Here is a 22,795-nt window from a genome sequence, read left to right as displayed (position 1 = left end):
CAATCAGATAATAATCAAAACAAGTCGGAAGGTCTACAAAAGGTGATAAAAGAACAAGAAGCAAGATAAGGGGATAACGAATGTGCCAAGTGACACCCGCCCGGTGGAAATGTTACCACCGGTAACTACGGAGATCACAAAGGAAGAACACAACCATAAAATCTTATCGATGGACACAAAACAACTGGGAACTTCCCACCTAGACAAACAAGAGGAAAAAGGAAGTGAAGAAATGCAGGATGCCCAGATGCAGGACGAAGGGAACTCAGTGGAGCTTCCTCCCATCCCAGCAGCAAAGGACAACGTCCCAAAAGAGGAGGACAAGGGACCATCGAAAGACTGTGAGCAGGCAAGTGAATTGAATACAGAAGAAGAAAGTGACGAAAGTGCCACTTCAGTGTCAAAGTGGAAAAAATCTCAGCAGATGAGTGCAAAAAAAACGGACGAAGAATACTTCGAAAGGTATCGAGAACACAGTAGCGAAGAGGAGATCAGTGAGAGAGGTAGGATAAAATATGAATAAAGTAATGAACAGAAGAAGTAAACCCTAAAAAGGGAAATTTCATTTGATATTTCATTTGTTATTTGTATAATTTTTTCAACGTTATGAGGGAAGATCGGAAAGTATTATTAACTGTGTGGTACATTATTCATTTATTAATGGTGTATACCACTAGAATATGTACTATTAACATTAATGGAATATTTTCGCCAGTAAAATGTTACAAGAATTTGTAAGGGTACACTAAATAGACGTATTGTTTTTGCAGGAAGTTTGTATGTGTGACTTCCCATCAATATATGGTTACGAAGCCATAGTTAATGTTGGTGTAAATGACCGTGGTACAGCAATACTTGTTAGATACGGCCTAACCATTAATAATGTAAAAAAGTTAGTAGATGGGAGAGGCATTATCTTTCAAAGTACCAACTATACTTTTTATTTATGCGCCTTCAGGCAATCAAAATAGACGGTCACGTGAATAATTTTATAATCAGGAAATATTATATTTGCTACCGTTAAATCAATCAAAAATAATACTTGGGGGTGATTTTAATCAGGCATTGAATCCCAGCGATTGGATAGGAGCTTATCAAAAGAGTCCAGCACTTGCAACATTAAATGAAGAATTGCATTTGAAAGATATTTTGTTACAGAAGAGACAGGATATAATATTTACATATTTGAATAATAAATCTGGATCGAGAAACGATAGGTTATATACAAATACAGATCAAATAAAAAATATAACATCCATAGAAGCATTGCCAGCGCCCTTTACTGATCATATGGCAGTAAAAATGGCAATAAACCTGGAAGAAACAAAACTAGTCAGGGGTCCTTCATATTGGAAGCTAAATATACAGTTATTAGAGCTTCCACATATCACTGAAATATTTGCACAAAAATGTTTCGACTGGTGTAAACAACGAAAGTATTACAGTAATCATAATGACTGGTGGGTTTGATATGTAAAACCAAAATTAAAAACTTTTTTCTGCTTGTATGGAAAAGAAAATGCAAAAGACAGAAACGTATTGATCAACTTTTATTACCAGTGTTTACACGAGGCATGTCAAGGGAGAGAGGTCACCAAAAAGTACCAAGCCATACAGCAGTATAAAGTCAAAATCTTAACACTCCAGAGGCAACAAATGGAAGACATAACAATAAGAATCAGTTCCAAGAATTTAATTCAAGATGAAAGAACTTCGATGTATCACTATGTACAGATGCAAAAACAACAAAAACACTCATGATAAACAATATTGTGGATTCAGGTGGATAATCGCATGTGAGTCAGCCAGGAATCATGAAAACATTTTATGACTATTATGGGGAGCTTTATCAGACCGAGAATGGGGGAATCAGAAGCAAGAGAGACACTACTGAATTCTCTTAATGGTTTGCAAGAAGAGGATAGACAACTTTTAGATACAGAAGTAACAATAGAAGAAGTATATGAAGCGTTCGAACATGCAACCTTAAAGGAGCACCAGGAAAAGATGGTATTGGTTACAAGTTTTATTTGCAGTAGTAGAATTGGTCCGAGATAAAGTCGTTTTTCTTCGATTATCTGTTATTTTTAATTGACATTAATGGTTTTTTAATTCATTTTCGAGGGGTGACGCTATTGTTATTTAATCTAGCGCCACGTGTCGGGGGTGGAGGAGGAGATGAGTCATCGATGACTCATGCACACGTGTGAGTTTGAAATTAATGGTTTTCCATTAGTGCACAAAAGACACTATTATGTATTCCGTTTTTGACCTAAGCTAACCTTTTGTTGTATATTATATATGCGTTTCTGCCGGATATGAGTCACAGATGATTTATACTGACGTTGGAGTTTGGAATTAATGGTTTCTCCATTAAGGTACAAAAGACACTATTATGGAGTTCGTTTTCGGACTATTCTAACACTATTGTTGTATTTTATTAATGCGTTTCTGCCGGATATGAGTCATGGGTGCTTTAGGCACACGTGGGAACTTGGAATTAATGGTTTTTCCATTAATGTACAAAAGACATTTTCGGCCATTTTGGCGTCGGTGGTGAGTTATATTTGGTATAATTAAGGATCCGGATTTACCCGTATTCAACTGGTGCCGACGCGTTCGATCGGAGGTAGAAGGTATTATAACACATGTTCGCTTTAAAGGCGAAGAAATTGAACGATGTATCCTATATGAAAACGAAGTATGCGAGCAGAATCCATGTTATTAATATTAACCTGTTACGGAAGAACCTGTTATGTGGTTGCATTCATCGGCACCCCCAAACCGCGCGCGTTCATGGACACGTGAGGGAAAAAAAGGTTCTCTATTGTTACGGCCCCCATCGCTTGGTCTTCTTCCGAAGTTGAATGGAAGTCAAGTGTCGCCAAATTTTTACACACGAGTATTGATTTTCTTTGAGGTTCCAATTTTATTTGGTGGAAGTAATCTACGCGGTATTTCTGCCGCCTTTTGTAACATTGCAAAGACTATTTAACCTAAGGCGTAACGAATTTGGCTGAACTAGGAACATTCAGTTCCAGTATCTACAGGTTAAAGTGGATGCGATCCACTATTTGCTCTTATTTCGGGGTTGCGAACCACGGTCCATTTGATTATTGGGTTATAAACATCAGGATTCATGTAAAATTGACCAGATGTTTTTTTACTGTTAGAGACAATATTTCGCATTTTTTGTGTATTTTTACTCAGAAAACGCTATTTGAACGAATCAAGCAAGAGTTCGCATGGGAATTTAGACTCACAAAGACATTTTTCAACTTTTAACTTGTTATTTTAAAAGTTTATTTCCATTTTTTACTCTAATATCACAATTTCTTCTATTCAGGCAACATTTGTTATTAAATTTTGGACTCACAAAGACATTTTTCAACTTTTAACTTGTTATTTTAAAAGTTTATTTCCATTTTTTACTCTAATATCACAATTTCTTCTATTCAGGCAACATTTGTTATTAAATTTTGGACTCACAAAGACATTTTTCAACTTTTAACTTGCTATTTTAAAAGTTTATTTCCATTTTTTACTCTAATATCACAATTTCATCTATTCTTGCAGAAGTGTTTATTGCAATTTTGACTTGCAAAGATAATTTTTTCAACTTCTTTTATTATTTTTTCTATTTATTGCCTTTTGTATCTTATATTTTTTATTCTTAACTTTGAGTTTTGTTCTTTATTTAAAAAATTTCTCTAATCACTAAGGAAGAAGTACTTTTAAGTAAAACTGTACCCACAAAGTTTATTATTACTATTATTATTATTAGTATTATTATTATTATTGTTGTTGTTTTTGTTTTGATGTAGTTGTTGAATCTTGTTGTTGTTGTTAGGGTTTATTGACTTCCACTACGCTATTTTTGGTTTGCTTCCTAGGAAAGTTTGTTTATTTTAGAGTTTCCTCGGTATTTTCTTACTGTTAGGGTAGGTAAAGTTTCCTAAATATATGAGTAGGGTTCCATATATTCTTGTTCTTGCATGTTTTTCATATGATGTGATCACCACAACTCTCCAAGTGCTTTTACTGCATGTTTCCATTTTTATTGAGGCTTAGTGATTCCTAGAGCCACTTTATGCATGAGAGAAAGCTTGAAAATTTCGATCTCAGATAGCCGTCAACCTTATGTCAGAGTATTTTCGAGTATATTTTAGTCTTATTATGGGGCAGTAGAATATCATGGCTTGCTTATTTTTTAAGTATGTTGTGCAGTTATTGTATTTTTGCTTTTGCTTTCTAGATAAACTGTATGAAATGTTTAATATTTGTACTTTTTGCACTTATAAGAGGCCAAACTTTTACTGTAACTAAAATTATTATCTCTCTAAGCACTGAAACCCCTTTACCAAGAGTACTATAACTGAATGTTTATTAATATTGTTTCTTTCATCCCTTAAATATAACTACTTAACAATATAATGACAAATCACAGGACAAGACGATGTTAGCAGATGACTACGTGGCTCTTAAGTCCACCTGCCAAACTTTTCTTACCATGTTATTTACCCTTATAGTCTTTTATTCGGGGTACGTTTCAAGTACTACTTGACTTTTTGAGTGTTTGATTAACACCAGGGGTTATTTGTATCTGTTATGCTGTATTATTTGAGGCTTCTTTTTTTATTCTACAATCACTATATGTCCCTGAGAACTAAATTTCCACTGACTGAAGCTTAAAGCTTAGGCTCTACAGCATGTTGAATGGTTAAGCACTGGTCAATATGAATTTTACAGAGGCTAGTAGGAGGCATAGGAACACACGCCAGAGCCTTATTAGCGTGCAAGAAGCATTTTCAGGGAGTACTACGAGGAAACGAAGTTGATTTTTTTGAGGGCTTTACCAGTTACACAGCCAATATTTGCTATTTCAAGTAACTACATGTACCAAAACATTTTACAGCCCAACACTAACTAGACTTCAATTTATATTTTATTAGGTGCTAAATGTAGCAAGAACACTGATTGTACATACTTTTGAGAATCCAACTATTTCAGGATTTTTTCTATGTACGCATATTTTTATTGATTACTAACTTTAACAGACCAATCAGGAAGACGCCAAAATTCACTAAACTTAGTACTATAGTGTATGTGATTGCATGAAAAGTAGAAATTATAACAACCACAAGATTTCGCTTTTTTTGCTTTTGGGACTAATCGTGACGCTGAGGATGAATAGATGGCCAAAAATCTTAAGGACTGGATGTATTTTACCACTACAGACGCCTATGTAGAAACACTAGAGTACTGTTAGCTTTCAAAATTGAGGTTATACTGTACTGTTTTTTAAATATTTCGTATTTGGCACGCTTAACAAGTTACATTTATATCCATTTCAGGACAAATATTGCTAAAACTCTCAAATTAATGTGTACAACTTTATATTTCTGCTATCAAAGGAATTAACAATCCTATTTTACAAACAAAGGGTATTGTTTACACTTTATTTACTTCAATCTGAGACTAATATTTTACAGTAATTGAATCATTCAGCCCTAGTCAATATTTTACTGCATCAGAAAGTTTGTTATTAATCTAATAAGTATGCTATTTTGTGATATTCTAATGCAAACGTTGTTTAATTCACTGGTTATAATGCAAACTTTTGCACAAATTCGATATATTCACTACCTTCAAACCAAACAATTGTACTTATTTAGCGCATTTCATTTATATTTCTTGTAATTAACTTATGTTTCTTATAATTAACAAACTAAACTAATTACTTTGGCATGTTAAAAACCTTATTTTTTACTATTTCCTATTCTATCAGGTTCTATATTGCTGTTTTTATCAATTATGTAAGACCACACTCTGGTAAATGCACATATATTCTCTTTTATACACACGCACGTCACACACACACACACACACACACACACATACGTGTAAACGTGGTCTTATAAGGCCCGAGTGAGTGTACATATGTTGTTGGAACCACTATAATTTGATAAATTAGCAAAATCAAATTCATTTTAAAATGTCGAGACCATGCATGTGATTACAAATACCACCGTGGTTTTTGAAAATTATCATTTATGCAGTTTTCCTGACGAAAAAATGGTTACTATTCTTGTTGGAACCTGGTACCAGTATCACCTGTCTAATTTACGTGTTGTAATTTTAATACAATTGCGTCCGTTGTGGGTACCAATCAATATTGCAAAACCCGTCCAACCAATCACAATTCTTGTAGGTCACATGATTTCTTCCTGTGTGTAAGCAGCTACGTGCCATACCGAATTGGGCAATAGTTGTGAAACGCGCTTTACGGCGTCAATTGAGAGCGCGTAGCTTGCAAGTATCTGTCTCGGCGCAGAGCATTCTGAAGGGGAGGGGGAAAAAAAAGAAGAGTTCCTCTCGCGGCGGAGTTAGGAAGGGATTAACTGCGGCGGAGTCAGTGGCGTACTTAAGGAGTTTTTGCCCCACTGTGGAATTGAGAAAATAATCACATTTACCCTAATCGCTGACTCTTAATTTTTACTTTGCATACTTTTATGTGTTGTTTGAAGATTTCAGAAATCAAAGCAGGCTTGTGTGGCCTATCATGCCGCAACTGTGTGAAACGAAGCTCTTTAATGGAACGCTACCAAGCGAAACGCAATAGGTAACAAGCGACAAGAGATACGTATCGCTTGGAATTGAACCCTCAGTAATCAATTCGACCTTTCGCATTGATGCGACAGGGCAAGCTGCACATGTCGCTTTCGGCTCGGTGCATTAGGTTTTTCGCGCATGAGCGGTGAATTTCTTGCTTTAGATCGAAGTCGCCAGTGTTCATGGGAGTCCGTAAGGGGGGGGCAAGGGGGACCCGTGCCCCCTTTGGAAAATGAAAGTCAACCAAAAATTATATATTTCACACATATAATTCCATTTCAGCCACAATAATATGAGTTAATTAATGCACGAACATGATAAATTCAAATGTAAGCAATGTTTTTTTGAAGGAACATTGGGTAAAATGTTGCTTATTTGCTCCCCCTGGAAAAAAAATACCTTCCTTGCCCTTCCCTGGAAAAAAACCCTGCTGACGTCCATGCCAGTGTTGTCTGTCGATTGTCGCCTGCCACTTGTCGCTTCGATCTGAAGTCTCCTTGAAGGGGTCAGGGGAAGAATTCTGACGGAGGCGACAAGCGACAGTGTGCTTCAACATCGACAAGAGACACGGGTCCCTTTTGTCTTGTAGACTAAAATATTCACCGCCCGTGCACGACAAGTGGAGGCGTCACGATGCACAACATTGATAAAGTAGGCAGTTTGAGTGACACAACCAAGCGACATGCAATATTTGCAGCTTACCGTGCTGCATCAGTTCGAAACGTTGCAATGATTACCGAGGCTTGTCGCTTGTCGCGTTACGCTTCGGTCTGGAATCTGCTTAAACGGCATAAACGGCAGGCGACTGGCGACATGGAGATTTTATACCAAAGCGACAAGCGACATTAGACCATTCAATATAAGGCAAAGCATTCACCGCGCATGCGCGAACAAAAGTACGAAGCGACATGATGCACGGTATTAACAAAACTGGCCAATCAGAGCGACACGCAAGCTACAAGCGACACCTGCATCCTGTCGTGTGGCTTCTGTTCGAAAGGTTCAATTCATTACTGCTGGTTCGCTTCCAAGGGACATGTGTTGGTTGGCGCTTTCGTGTGTAATCTCTCTTACAAGGCAAGAAAGCTGCAAACGACAGACGACAAGTGACAGGCGACAAGCGACACGGAGAATTCACACAGAAGCTGCAAGCGGCAAGCGACACTAGCACAGTTAGTCTAAATCCAAACATTCACCGCGCATGAGCTAACAAGAGCACGAGGTGACAGGATGCACGGTATTGAGAAAACGGCCTAATCAGAGCTACACGTGCAGCTTGACCTGTCTTGATACGAAAGGTTGCATTTATTTCTGAATGCTGGTTTGCAAGTTAAGCGTGTCACGTGCCGCTCCCCTCTGAAAGCTACACCAAGCCATTGTTTTATTGAATTCTCCTCAGGAAAGGAAGAGCATACTTATACAAATACAGTTTCCGTAGATCATTTGCGAAGCCACTCATTATATTTGAAACTCTACTTTATGTGCACACTCAGCGTGCACTATAATCAACTGAAGCGGCCCTAACAAATTATTCGCTGGAACTAGGATCTCACTTTCCTCATCGTTGTGAAGGGTCACTCGCAATAGAATTGTTACCATTTTATCTCTCTGGTTGAGAACAGAATTTGGAGACTATAGTCGACAAAAAAGTTATTTCTCTTGGAGTTATTAGATTGGGGGAGGAGGGTGGTGCTTCAGATGGCTGTTCCATGTATACTGTACATTTGAACAAAAGGAGCAAAGGAAAAGTAACTTATTTAATTTCTTTGTAAAACGAATTAAGTGTTAATTTACCAGAAGTCCAGTACAGCAAAACTATCCAAGTTTATAATGGTGTGAGTCTTAATGGACATTTTAATTAAACCTTTCTTAACAAACTGATTCAATATTGAATAGGGTAGTGGTTCCCTAAGGGTGCGCCGCGGCGCCCTGGGGTGCCGCGAAATGTTCCGGAATTTTAACTGAAATGCCACTTACTTGTTAGTCTACACAGGGTTTTAGATATGATTGTTCCAAACATGTGCTTATTTAGTACTTTTTACATAAACAATGTTTCTGAATTTGAAATATGTGCTTATTTTTTAACATAAGGCAAGCAACCTAACAACACTAACTTAGCGTTGCAAGTTTTAGATAGGCCTATGCCTATATTCTGACTTGGGCGCCGCGGAAAACTTTTGAAACTACAAAGTTTGGGATCCCCTGAAATAGGGCATAAATGTAATAATGAATGATTGACGTATAAACTTGATGTGAATCGTAGAGAAATGTTTGTTTCGCGAATGGAGCGAACAAGAAAATGTTTTATAAATCTCATTCCTTGCAACCACCCAATCACAGTAACTGTTGATCACCTGACCTCTACTTCCACGTCACCCATGAAGCCTGCTGGTGCTTCTTTCCGTCCTAGCACCTGGACCACAAGCATTTCGTTTTCGCGCCTTTTTTACCGGACGCCCGGTCCTTTCTTATTTCGGTAGTTCTTCTCGCAGTCAAGTAGGAGGGGTACGAGTTCCACTTAAAGCCTCCCCGATGGCCCTGTCGACCTCCGTGACGGTGTGGTTATCACAGAGCGCTACGACGTCAGGGGTTCCGGGTGCGAGTCCCGGGTAAGGCACGGGTATTTGTTTGTCCAAATGAGAAAAACTGAAAATTGAGAATAACCGAGAAATGAAAATCTTGATAATATAGTGAAAAACGGGGGATACTTCCGGTTAGGGGTATTCCTAAAAAAAAAATGGCGTATTGGTTGCTTCGTCGCCTTGTAATCAAAGGGTCCCGGGTTCGATACCGGTGGAGGCACTTTGTGGGTTGGATTCCACTTTAAACTGTAGATCCATTCCCAATAAGCCTTACTGTGCATAAAGCGGACTTAACCAAGCACAATGTGTACTATTTTGCGAATGTGGGAGTTGTTGAAAGGTTCCCAATATAGCTATTTTGTTCTTTGATTATTGGGCTGGTTTAAATAGAATTAGTGAAGGCAACGAGAGCAAGTGAAATATTCATTCGAGAATTAGACTGCAAGAATCACTAGCAGAGTTGTCTGTTTCCATCCGAATCGTGGCGCGCCAAAAGCAAGTTCCGAGCGACCCAGCTGGCCGCTGGCGCCAAAGTGTCTGGAATCGTCTCAAGCAGACCGACCTGCAGTGAGCACACAGGCAATGAATGAAGACCAGGAACGTGACCGGGGATGGAGGGTTGGGACAAGATATACTTTGTTAAATTTGGACCAAGTTATCTGTTTTTACCATGTATTTAGTAACTCTATAGTCCAACAGCCTTTTGAAGACCAGAGCTTATCAAATGGGTTCTTCGTTGATCGCATTCAGTCCCATCGACGCTGTTATCAGACTTTCTCAATAGGAGCCAGATCGTCCTTATTAAAGAAAGAAAAAAGTGAAGGGAAAGTGCTTCTCTGTGCAATGCACCACGCCATGAAGGCGTATAGGGAGCGTGGGGTTAGGGCCTCACACTTTCTTGATTACGGCCGAAGGTGGGGGTGATGTGATCAGCACCACGTCCCTTGCCGCCCAGAGTTTCCTCCAGGTACCCACTTTATACGACGATGGGTGGACGCCGGAGCTGCCTGAACAGGTGGAAAAATTTCCGGTTCTCCCCCGCCTGGAGAACCTTATTAAGTCTTTGAATTATATTAATTGTGTTGCGTCATCACCCAAATTTTGAAGCTCTCATCTAAGTTCGAACCCGGGACCGCAGATAATACGCAGGAGACCTTTTCATGGTAAGAGTATGATAATTACAATGGAATGAGAACCCAGGAGCTAGATATTTGGCACCCTAGTAGTAGAGTGCCCATAATATTTTGACCCCAAAACGGGACATCCCAAGGAGATCAGTGTACCTCCTCCCCTCCTGAAAAATCAGTTAGGCCTAATTATAAATTTATTGTTATAATTAAAGTATTATTATTATTTTATTATTTGAAATATGATCTCTCGTTGTCAAAAGCTATTATTTATTATAATCTCGGTGTGACTCACACAGTATTTCTGGTTCCTTCTGATCAACCTTTGATGTTAGCCCTACGCAGAAGTTGGGGAGTGCCAGAAGTATGTATCAGAACAATCAATCTTCTTGAGCGCAGCTTTATTTTTCACCAACCGTTTGTAAATCTCCTCAAAAACCTTACCCCACACATCTGACGCGTGATTTCCCACTTCAGTTTGTGGTTTGTCCCAAGTTCATATTGAAACTGCATATACGTTTCTTGGGCATACTTATGCACTCTCTACAAATAACGGAACACACGCAAAACAATACAACTTTTTTTTTAGCATGAAATGTCTCAACTTTATACTTGGTTTTCAAGCTAACCCCTAGGCTTTTCTAAAACGGTACAAATAGTGTCTTTAAATAATATCGAAGGGACGACCGGGACACGCCTCTCAAACAGGACTGTCTCGTTCAAAACGGGACGTACGGTCACCCTATATAAATGACAACATAACTAAGGACCTAATGAGTGAACTGTTAGAAGGCACTCCAATATCAACGTTTACACTTCCATGTAATACGCCTCAGAAACTACGTTCTTGAAGGACATTGATGCTAAGTCCATAGTTAGTACATATTCTGCTAGGTTGTTAGTTATTCTGCGATTTGTCCATTAAGTACCGACGCTCCTCCACAGCCAGTTCTTACTGTTGCCTTAAAACTATAGTAGCTATTATTTTCTTCCTCTGTAACTGAATCATCACGTTATCGTATTTACGGCTGGAACAGAAGGGTGAGGGGGTGTTCCTTGGCTCTCTAAATCACTCGCTCGCTCCTTCTGAATTCCAGAGATTTCAAACCATCAACATGAGCATGTAATTTGATATGATCGAACAGTGGCGTAAAGAAGAAGGGTGGCCAATATTCCGACTGTGCTGCAGCGTTTCTATGTGGAAAGACTCGCGCACTTTTGGCGTGGCCATTGGCCACGACTTGTACGCTCGCATGCTTGACCTTCGGCCACGTTGTGGGCCCAATCATGTTATAGCTGGGGTTCCTCAATGATCTTAATGATTTTGAAGATGCGTGCATGTTGTATTGGATGAAGGGAAACAAGTGTATAAGTTCGCTTGCGTGTGTATATGCTCTAATATTTTACAAATATTTAACACATATTATTGTCTAGTTTCATTATAATAAACTGGGTACATATGGTCCGTTTCAAAATATTTAGATATTTCATATAAACGAATTAAATAGCGACATGTCTCGTGCGCTCGCCAACGTGGCTCCCTTATTTGAAAAGTTTTGAACATAACGTTATGTGTGTTCGGCCTCTTGTTTACTTTCTTAATAATAAGCTGGGTAAGTAAAAACAGTTTCAAGATAGTTAGTTGGATGTTTTCTGTAAACGGATTCAATAGGGACACTAAATTGGAAACGCAATATTTACGTATTTTGTGATTTTCACAATTTAAAACGTAATTGAAAAATAATTGTTTTCCGTCATTCCCCTCGAATTCCTCTGTAATAAATTATGAGGCTCATATTTTGAAATTCGAACAGTCTAGCATAATTCACTTAGTAGTTTCTGGGGTGAAAATGAAGTTCCGTAGCAACGTCTGTTGCCATGGTCAACAACAAGCAAGTTAAGCTCTGATATAGTAAAAAGCCTGGAATATGAGCAACTTCAAAAGAATTCCATTTCAACAACAACACAACTAAACACCTGGCTAAACAACAACAAGCTTTCCCTGAATGTTAATAAAACAGTTCTAATAAATTTTAATCCAGCAAAACAAATAAAAAACTTAAGAAGTCGTCAAAGAATGCAATGCAATAAAATTCTTAGGAGTATTGACAGACACAAACCTGTCTTGGGACATGCAAATTACTAATTTAACTCAAAAGTTAAGCAGGCTCTGCTACATGATGAGAATTTTGAGAAATGTTTTAACTTTGAATGTTTTAAGGACAGTATATTTTGGACAGATTCAAACTGTACTTACATATGGTATCTCTTTCTGGGGCAGCTCACCCAAAATGCAGAAAATTTTTATTTGGCAAAAACGCAAAACGCAATTTAAACATTATGAAGAATGTATCCCTCTCAAACCCAACAAAACAAATTTTCAATGAATTTCAAATATTACCTCTTCCATGTTTGTACATATTAGAAACGTTGTACTTTATTCATACAAATTCTAAAATCTTCTCAAAAAATCTGGACATACACAAGTACAGCACTCGTATGCATAACTCCCTCCACCTTTCTACTGTCCGCACATCCAAAACACATAGTGGTCTAGGATTTCAAGGTGTAAAACTCTATAACAAGCTGCCAGAGGAATTCAAGAATCATAATCCAACCAAATTTAAAATAACAGTAAAAAGCTTGCTTATGAAGTATTTGTTTTATAGCACAGAGGAGTACTTAGATCATATTTTTCATTGATAGACATAACCTTTGATTTTCTTCAATTTTTATGTTCACTAATACCCATAACCTTTGATTTTTCTTCTATTTTTTAAGTTATTCCATACTCTTTTATACTTTTGATATGCATAAGTATGTGTTACTTCCTTTCTACTCAAAATCATACATGTAATTAACCTATCCCATATCATAGTGCTATTTGTACTTATAAGATCAAGTGGATGGAAATAAATCATATCATATCAGACTGTCTCGTGACTGTTAAACTAATGTAGTAACAGTGTCATATTGTTTAATTGATTGAAATGAAAATTTTGTACATTTTGGGGGAGGGGACCAACATACATTCGAGTGTGTTAATTCCTTTGTATTCAAAATTATACATGTAATTTTATTTTATTTTTATTTTATACTCTTTATACTTTTAATATGCTTAAGTATGTGTTAATTCCTTTGTACTCAAAATTACACATGTAATTGACCTATCTCATATCACAGTGCTATTTGTACTCACATGATCAAGTGGATGGAAATAAATCTTATCTTATCTTATCTTAAGAATTGTTTGTCATTATACCTCCAAACATTTAGTTAAAACAAGCACGATGTAGATATTATCGCATTGAGTATACCAATATCTAATTGTATCTGGACTGAAACATCTTCTTATGTAGATGTCAACCTTGTTTGAAGCTCCTTCTCAAAATCAAGAGTGTGTGTGATCTGTGAGAAATAATGTAGCTTCACAATAAAGACTTGAATCAAACAAGATAGTTAGTTGGATGCTTTGTATAAACGAATTCAATAGAGACATTTTCGCATTTTTAAACGTAATCGAATTTCTACCTCTCCTCAGTAATAAATTCTGACGCTCATATTTTGAAATTGGAAAAGTCTAGCATTATTCACTTACACTAGATTTCGAGGTTAAAATAAACTTTCATTAAGTTCCCTAGCAACGTCCGTTTCCATGGTCAACAACAAGCACGGCAAGCTCTAAAGAATTGCTTGTCATTATACCTCTAAACATTTAGTTGAAACGAGTACGATGTAGATATTCTCGCATTGAGTATACCAATATACATATACGTAATTGTATCTGGACTGAATCTTATTCTTATGTAGATGTCATCCTTGTTTGAGGCATCTTTTCAAAACCAGGAGTTCATTCATCTGTGTGTGATCTGTGAGAAATATAATGTTAAGGATTAAAGGAAACAATGTGAGCAAAAAGAGAAAGCCATGGAAACGGTTGCTAAGGACGTGAAAAAAGGGCATTTTCACTCTTAAGAAAGGGCCAATTTTTTAATTTTCTCGGCTTTTTGGGACAATTTCATGGGGGGTCGTAATCGGGCATTTTTTGCCTCCGGGCCTTCCTTCATGGAGAACATTTATGTCAGTGAGTGGTGGGATTGGGTCTATATAGTATATATTGGACTCGCGTACTTTCGACGTGGCCTCTCTCGCATGCGTGACCTTCGGCCACGTTGTGGGCGTAATCATATTATAGATGGGGTAAAATGTCTGCATGTTGTATTGGATGAAGGGGAACAAGTGCATAAGTTCGCTAATTTAAAAAGTTTCAAAAGTTACTTTATATGTGTATGGGCTCTAATAAGGTACAAATATTCAAAAGAGTATTGTCTAATTTCTTAATAATAAACTGAGTAAGTAATAAGTGTTTCAAGATAATTAGTTGGATGTTTTTGCATCAACGAATTCAATAGCGACACTAAATTGAAAATGCAATATTTACGTCTTTTGTCATTTTCACATTTTTGAACGGAATTGGATAATAACTGTTTTCCGTCATTCCCCCCAAATTCCTACCTTGCGTCTGTAATAAATTCTGACGCTCGTATTTTGAAATACGAAATGTCTAGTATAATTCGCTTACAATAGTTTTTGGGGTGAAAATAAACTTTCTTTAAGTTCCCTAGAAACGTCCGTTTCCATGGTGAACAACAAGCACGGCAAACTCTCTAAATAATTGTTTGTTATTATACCTCTAAACATTTAGTTAAAGCAACCACGATGTAGATAATATTTTCGCATTGAGTTTACCAATATATGTACGTAATTGTATCTGAGCTGAAACTCCTTATTATGTAGATGTCACCCTCGTTTGATCCACCTTTTCAAAGCCAGGAGTTGATTCAGCTGTGTGTTGTAGATCTGTGAGAAATATAATGTATCTCGGCAATTAAGAATTGAAGGAAACAGTGTGTGCTGCAAAAAATGTCCGTGGCAACGGTTGCTAAGGACGTGAAAAAAGAAGGGCTATTTGAGCTATTTTTGAATTTTCTCGGCCTTTTGTGACGATTTCATGGGGTGTCGTAATCGGGCATTTCTCGCCTCCGGGGCTTCCTTCATGGAGAACATTTGTGTCAGTGAGTCAGTCAGTGGTGGGATTGGGGCTTTATATATATTGGATAACTCGGCCTTTCATGTACAATTTTCTGAAACTTTGAGTGAAGTTACGAGCTAGGCACATTGTAGCTCTGTTTGTATACTCTGTCCCGAGAGTGACTCGAGAGTGCTCGACCAATTAATGCGTGAGACGGAACAGGGAAAATGGGAGAAAAAGGAATTTTAAATTCGTCGTTGAAATCTTCAGTGATACTTATTCTAAAGGTAAAAGGTAAACATAATCTACGTGCATTGAATCATGCTGTGAAGGTACACAGGGGTCAAAGGTGGAGCTCTCCCACCGTTGAAAGACCACAAGGTGAATGCAACGCGGTCCTGGAAACTCTCCATTCTGAAGCATGACGTCATATGAGTTGCAGAGGCGGGTCCCGTTCCTCTGTAGGCAGGGAAGAAGTGAATTGGTGTTTGCAAAACAACAATATTTCATGAGTTTTAGAATATTAGGAGGGAACATTTAAGAAAGTCAACATCTTCTAAAGTCCAAAATTTAGCACTAAAATATTTCTCTAGAGCACGGTTTACTTTAGTTAGTCGTTAAACTCACACCTTGGAGTAAAAAGTATTCTTTGACAATTAGGCTATTATCAGTCCTTCTGATTTTTATCAGCCTGGCGTGCAGCATTTTTCATTGCATTGTATGGGTCATACGTAGATAGCTCGGTGGTCGAGCGTGTTCAATGGTATACTGGCGACCTAGGTGCCAATGGATCCGGGTTCGAATCCCTGTGTGAGGTGTAAGGCGTGACGTTTGTGAAGAGTACGAATTCCACGCAGTAAAACCCTGGACCGCATTCTGCAGAATAATGAGGATCTGGAGCCCAGATGCACGGACAGTATAATCCTCTGCGGTTGCGTGTTGGCGCCCTGCATGCTGAGTTGCCCTTCAGAACATCTGTTTTTAACTAGGGTGTAGAGACTTGAGTCTTCAGACGACGGCAGTTCTAGTATTTGCCTCGACTGTACGTAATCACTGGCGTAGGCCGAGGGGGGATGGTTGAAGGGGCTACGGTCCACTCCGAAATTTTAAGAAAACCAACATTTTCAAATGAAGGCAGTGAAGAACTGGGAAATTGGGGACCAGAGTGAGTGTTAAATGTGCTGACGTGTCCATAATTTAAATAAATCAATCAAGTATTTTTAAGTTCCGGCCTGCATGAGTCTACCTTTGTAAGTGTAACTCATAATTCATCTTCGTCGTCGCCAATAGTGGCTGAAAAGCGATGTAAATATTAATGAATGCAAACATAAATTCTAGCTCTACGCTGTAGCAATTCTGACCACCTCTCGTACATAAATCAATTTTGTATACTTTTTCTCCTTGTCGATGCTTCTCAACAATATCTGGTTAGTAAAGGTAGAATGAGAATGAGAGAAAGGGAGATGTTTCCAGATGTTTCCAGCTGTGGCTGCAAATCGCTTCTCCCATCTGGCTAGAACACGAGAAAGAGCAAACTGTTAAAATTCCAATTTGGAGGCATTACGGGAAATATAACTTTCATTATTGTAGTGGTTGTTTCTACATATTTTATTTTTTGAGGACACATTGCAGGGTGGCCAGGCACCATTGGCAACCCCCGTGCGCAAGACTATGCCCTCACATATCAATTTTCATTTGCTTCATCTGTAGAAGAAAGTATTGACGGTAACCAAAATTAGTAATGTTGTTTGAAAGTGTGTTAATATCGGGTGTGTTGTAGAAGAAAAGAAAGCATTATTTACACTGTTACTCTTCCTTGCACTCGTATTGTGTTTCGTTTGTTAACTGGGACCTCCCCGTTGGTGTAGTGGTAACGTCGTCGCCTTGTAATCAAGGGGTCCCAGGTTCGATAGCGGATGAAGGCATAGGAATATAGTGTTTCGGGTTCCACCTTCAACTGTAGGTCTAGTCCCGATTAGCCACACTGTGCATAAAGTGTACTTAAAACACAAAGTCAATCAATGAATCGTTTGTTTACTGAACGTTGCTATTCGAATATGAGCAAAGCGCTTTCGTTACTTACGAAAAATGCTTCTACTTTAACAGAATTATAATCGAACCTTTTTATATCTTTCAGCTATGATTGCTTGGAAAAGTTAAAGGACGTCAGGATTGTAAAATCTCGGTGGACTCATTATCTTAGCACCAAAAATTCTGGGTTGGAATTCCTACGTCAGTTTCATATCTCTAACGAGGCAAATAGGAAATAATTTGGAAATATGCTCTACCCCAGGTTTCTCTGCAGCGGCCGAACGAAAGCAAGTCTCTGCGCAATCAGTCAATATGAAGGACTGACTAATGAACGCGTGCGAGGCAGTGTTGCCACAATCTGTAAGCACAATTTCCCTTTCCAAGGGGTAAAATTTCCCTTTTTCGCCCATTTTTTCCCTTCATCAAAAGAATTATTATTATTAATAATAATAATAATAATTAATTTTTATCGTTGACCCATGTTCGTATGTATGTATAAAATGTTAATCAATTTAACTTTTAAATGCTACGACGCCAGGGGTACCGGGTTCGAATCCCGGCCTGGGCATGGCTGTTTTTGTGAGTGTCCATTCATAAATTTCATCATATCATTACTCATCCCCATCTTTGCAATTAGTCAAAAGTGGCAGAAAAGCGAAGTAAAATAAACCAAATCAATAAACAATAAAATCAATAACTTTTAAATGTTTTTTGGAAGATTTAGATTTTATTTCTAAACCAAGCTATTTTTTTTTGTTTTGAGATGAAAGCTAAAACTATGTTATAGTTGGCAACTGAAGATTTTCATCAGTAAAGAGCAAAACACACAAACAGAGATTGGATTTAGGGAGGCCAATGCCCCTTGTCCTACAATCAGAAGAAAATTAAAAATATTCTACACAAAATGCTGTTCTAGTAAGGCGCACATATGAAGAGTTTGTGTGGAAAATCACATTTTTGCCTTACCTATAAAAATGTTAAGTTCGGCGCATGGATATACGCGTTTTACTAAAAAAGATATATAGTACATAAAAAAGGTAAAAAAAAGGTAAAGTGTTCCCCTGTGCATAGCACCACGCCATGAAGGCGTATAGGGGGTGTGGGGGTAACGCCCCACACTTTCTTGATCCGGTCGTGAGTGGGGGTGATGTGATCAGCATCACGCCCCTGACCGCCTTTACCCCCCAGGGTTTCCCCCAGGTACCCATGTTATTCGACGCTGGGTGGGCGCCGGGGCCGCTTCCACCGTTAGAAAAGTTCCCGGATTTGAACCGGCCGGGGATCGAACCCGGGACCTTGAGCATGGTAGTCAGACGCGTTACCGACTGAGCCACCGCGGCCACTATATATAGTACATACCTGAGCAAATGTTCTATTCTGGTAAATTTCACGTATTAGGTGGAAACTTCTAAAACACAGCAAGTTTTTTATTAAAATGTAATCCATTGTTGGTCACTTCTTGCCACTCTGCACGGAATTTTTTAACTTGTTTCCGCGGTGTTTTTTCATCCTCCGATAATTCTCCACGACGTTTTCTAATATATTCTGGAGTTGCAGATAGTTTCCTTTGCTTCCCTTGTTCTTCCATCGTCCAAGACGGGCACAGCCTTCCACCAAACACTCGCACCCACCCAGTGTCCAATGAAGACTGAAGTATTTTTTTTGTATTTGTATTTATTTACATTTTCCTTGTGCGAGCTGTACGCTGTACGCACTACATTAATTTTACATAACACACACTTTCTCTTCCCTCAAAGTCGTGTATTAATATTGTACCTTCTTTACGTTAGTATACAAATAACTCTTAGCAGTTGATCAGATACAAAAGAAAAAATTAAACATAATTAGTATATTTTAACAATCGAAATATTGCACATGCAAATAAAGTTGTGTGTCCGGTTCATTCGGCCTCCTGTCTGGGGACTTACTTAAATTTGAATTTCTTTGTTGAATAATGTGAAAAACAAAACAGAACAGAACAAAACAAAGCACATATACATTGCACACTGCTAGACCCACGGTACACGTATTACACGCTCGGTTCCCTTTGTGCGGTTTCTTCGATCTTATCGCTGACCGCTAACGCCTTTCCTCGTCGCTCCCTCACTTCCCACAAATATCTCCCCACTCGTTGCACTATCTCACTTATGATTCCTCTTCTGTCTTCTACCACTTCCATTATTTCCCTCTCTGTTACGTTCTCAACCCACTTGTCTCGTAAATCACGCGTAGAGGGGCAGGCAGAGAGCAGATGCTCGCCCGTCTCTCCCTCCCCGCACAAAGAGCATATAGTTTCCCCTGCTTCATTCTTAATTTTTACTTGTTTCCAACCCCCCAGTCTGAACCATGCTATCCCTCCCCTTTCTTTTTTGCCTACCAAGTTTATGTATCTTGCTTTCCCCCAATCCCTTGATTTCAAATGATCTCTTAGTGAAGTCTTCGTCTGACAGTCGGCTAGTGTTTCTTGCCTGTCTATGTCCATAAGTCTCCCTCTAATTTGATTTTCAACTGATGTATCTACCCTCCCTCCTGCTTCCCAAACCCACCCCATCCCAATAGAGTTCAACATGTTTTTTATATCCCTCGCCCAGTTCCGTGTATTTTCTTCTCTTACTTGCATTATCAGACATTTACCCTTAAGTGTCGTGTTACCCTCCCTTGCTAGCTGAAGCCAATACTTTAAAGTTCTCATCCTAGCTTGTACTGTCTCTTTGCTTAGACCTAATTCTTTAAGTACCCCACAATTGGCAGTACTTCTACTTACACACAACACTTTTTTGTAGTATTCTGTTTGAATGCTTGCGACTGTGCTCCCTCCTCTTGCCCCCCACAGCTCAACCCCATAGTTCAAAGTTCCTGTTATTATTGACTTGTACAAACCCTGAATCACTGAGAACGGCATTTGCGGTACTTTACTTATGGTACGTATTACTTGGTCTATTGCGAGCTTTGCTTTGCTTTTTCGTGTCTGTATATGTTGCGTCCAACTTCCAGTCATAGATAATGTTACTCCTAAGTACGTGAAACGCTTGACAGGCTCAATTACTTCCCCCCCGTAATTCCATTTTTCTTGTTTGCTGAAAGTGTACCCATTTTTGAAAGCCATGATTTTAGTTTTTTTAATGTTAACTGTCATTTTGTATTTTTGGCACCCCTCGTATATGCTATTTAGTCCCCTTTGTAGCCCCTCTATTGTCTCCGACATGATGGCTATATCGTCCGCATATAAGAGTACAGGTATCTCTTGCTCCCCTATAGATGGGGTTGCGCCCTGCTCCCATGATACTTCGTTCGCCACCCAATCAATGAAGAGAGAGAATAAAATTGGCGACAGGATACATCCTTGTTTTAACCCGGAATGCGAGGGTTGTAATGATGATACTCTGTGGCCATCGCATCTCACACAAAATTGTACGTTTTCATAAATAGCTTGTAGCGCCCTTATCATGCGCGCCGACATTCCTTTTTCTTGCAGTTTCCCCCACAAAATACCCCTGTGAACTTTGTCAAACGCCTTCTCGTAATCAATGAAGCACGCGTACAACTTTTTTCGTTTCTCTTTAATTCGCTCAAGTACTAATGTGTGCAATATGAATATATTATCTAGGGTACTATGCCCTTTCCTGAATCCTGCTTGTAAAGGGGAAATTTTATCAAATATTTCTGACCACTTTTGTATTCTACGGTTTAAAATATGCGTATATATTTTGCTCCATATTGGAAGCAAAGAGATACCCCTAAAATTGCCCGCTTCGCTCCTATCCCCCTTGCCTTTATATATAGGGCAAATTATTGATGTGGCCCAGTCCTTCGGGAAATGTCCCTCTTTGAAGATCTTATCTAGTAGTCTACGGATATTTTCTAACATATTAATGTCTTCCCCAATTGCTTTAAAGAAGTCCGTTCCGATATTATCCAATCCAGCCGCTTTCCCTTTTTTCAATTTCCCAATCGCCATTCTTAGCTCATCCACTCGTATATCCTCATCAAGTATCGGTATGTAGTCCCCTAGGAAGTAACGTTCCCGTGCAATTTCTGTTCGAGATGTCTCCCCCTCCCCTCCAAGTAAAGAACGACAGTGAGATTCCCAAATATGTGGCTCAATATGCACCCAGTTGTTTTTCTGACCCCTCAATGTACGTAGAACTCCCCATAATGCCGAAATATTCCTCTCCGAGATTGCCTTTCTAATTTCTTCGAATTTTTCAACTTGCCATTTTTCTTTTTCTTGCTCTAAAATGTTGTTATACGCTCTTCTGACCATGAGGTAGTTATTTCTGCTCTCTTCGCTATTTGTGTTTCTGTAGAGTTTCAAAGCTCGGTCCAACCTTTTCTTCATTATTTTGCATCTCTCGTTGTACCACCCCCCACTTAACATGTTTGCCCCCCTTCCCCTCTCCCTTTAACATATGACTTCCGGCCCTTTCGAGAATATGATATCCTAATCCCACTGCTTCCTGTATATTATTTCCCTCGATGGCTGTTTTAAAACGCTCTTGCAACATTTTTGTTACGTCATAAAGATAGGTTTGCGACAAAGATAACTTTATGGTTTGCACGTGCAGTGTTTGAGGCAAAATTCAGAGAACCGGGGAAAGCTTAAACAAACAATACCCTCGGACTCCCACTACCATAAGGGTGAATGGCCAAAGACCTCCGGCCCCAAAGGGTAGGCAGATGTGGGTCAACCCAAATTCCGCCCTTCCTCTCAGAACAAAGTATACGACAAAATAAAAAAAAAAATAAGTTCTCATTTTCAAAACTAGAATCTGTTATAATGTTTAATATAATTAATGTTTAGTCTGTCTTAAAATTTCCCTGAAAATTCGCTATTTTTAATCGAATTTCCCTTTTCCGTTTTCACTTAAAAATAGCTCCAAATTTCCCTTCAAAAAGGGAAATTTCCCTTCATGTGGCAACACTGGTGCGAGGGAACGGGATTGTGGTAAAGGTGAACAACGACCACCCTTTCCAGCAGCGCTCCGCTTACTCACTCTTTCCCTTTCTTGCGCAGCCTTGCTCCATAGATACCCGGGGCAGAGTAGAGAGAGAATTGGAAGAGACAGCAAACGTGCCATTTTGGTGGCAGTAGTCCTCACTGCATCTACGCGCAGTATCGGCAGTTTTTAAAAAAACAATGGCATCTATTTTCGTTGGTAATACATCAAAAGGTGAAGAAAAGCAAATGCTGTTATTCACTTTGTTGATGTCTGGTTAAGTATTTTCCTATCTCGTTGTTGTTAACTTTATCGAAAGAGATTTTTTTTTTTACTCTGCAAAAGATAAATCGTAATTTTGTCACGCCTTGCATGTATCCTGCAGCTAAATATTGACAACAGTAAAAACGCAACAAAACCAGTGTAACAAAGGACTTTGGCCACGTGTGTAGAAATGAACGTTCCTTTCAACGA

The 22,795-nt window shown here is 38.7% G+C and overlaps 1 protein-coding gene across 1 annotated transcript in view; it reads right to left on the bottom strand.

Moving 5' to 3' along the window:
- LOC145992323 (uncharacterized) overlaps positions 1 to 22,795 on the bottom strand; it is a 797,619-nt gene that overhangs the window by 505,120 nt on the left and 269,704 nt on the right. The window lies entirely within an intron of this gene.

The sequence above is a fragment of the Lepisma saccharinum genome, chromosome 9 (genome assembly GCF_977018435.1).
Source record: "Lepisma saccharinum chromosome 9, izLepSacc3.1, whole genome shotgun sequence".
In the NCBI taxonomy this organism is placed as follows: domain Eukaryota; kingdom Metazoa; phylum Arthropoda; class Insecta; order Zygentoma; family Lepismatidae; genus Lepisma; species Lepisma saccharinum.
This window is presented reverse-complemented; position numbering and strand designations above follow the sequence as displayed.